This window comes from Mustela nigripes, chromosome 16 (assembly GCF_022355385.1).
Source record: "Mustela nigripes isolate SB6536 chromosome 16, MUSNIG.SB6536, whole genome shotgun sequence".
NCBI lineage: Eukaryota > Metazoa > Chordata > Mammalia > Carnivora > Mustelidae > Mustela > Mustela nigripes.
The window spans coordinates 6365235-6366109 of record NC_081572.1 but is presented as its reverse complement, the minus strand read 5'-3'; positions in this window follow the sequence as shown (position 1 = coordinate 6366109).

Sequence of the window (875 nt, the reverse complement as noted above, 5' to 3'; positions counted from 1 at the left end):
CACAAAAAATTTCACTTCTGGTTTCTCTTTTAAAAAGCAGAAATGCTGGGCGCCTGGGTGGCTCAGTGGGTTAAGCCTTTGCCTTCGGCTCAGGTCATGATGTCAGGGTCCTGGGATCGAGCCCCACATTGGGCTCCCTGTTCAGCAGGGAGCCTGCTTCCCCCCCTCTCTCTCCCTGTCTCTCTGCCCACTTGTGATCTCTGTCAAATAAATAAATAAAATCTTTAAAAAAAAAAAAAAACAGAAATGCTGGAGAACAGCAAGTCCTGCATGGCCACCAGAGTGTCTAAGACTTTCCAGCTGCTCCCTAGGGTTTCTAGAACACTATGAAAGCTCACAGACTAGAAAGAAATAAAACTGTCCCTTTGTGCAGATGACATAATTATGTAGAAAAACCTAAGGATTTCACACACACACACAAAAATATCAGCTGCTAGAAATAAAAAGTGAGTTTAATGAGTTACAGACAAAAAGATCAACAGAAACGCATATACACATACACACGTGTACACATATGTGTACACACACATATGTGTACACACACAGAGTCCTATTTCTATACTAGCAACAAGCCTGTAGAAACTGAATTGAAACACACAGTGTTAGTCACAGCTGCTGGACAAGAAGAAGAAACACGGGCTGCAGATCTAACGGAATATATGCCGCATCCATGTACTGAAATTTACAAGACTCTGGTGACCGAAGACAAGAACTATTTAAACAAATTGCGAGAGGTACCACATTATCAACACAGGAGAGATGTGTTGATATCAATATCAATATCAATCTGTAAGTTTAACACGATTTCTATCAAAATCCCAGCAAGATTGTCTTGGTAGAGAAAGACAAGCTTACTCTAACATTTACACAGAAAG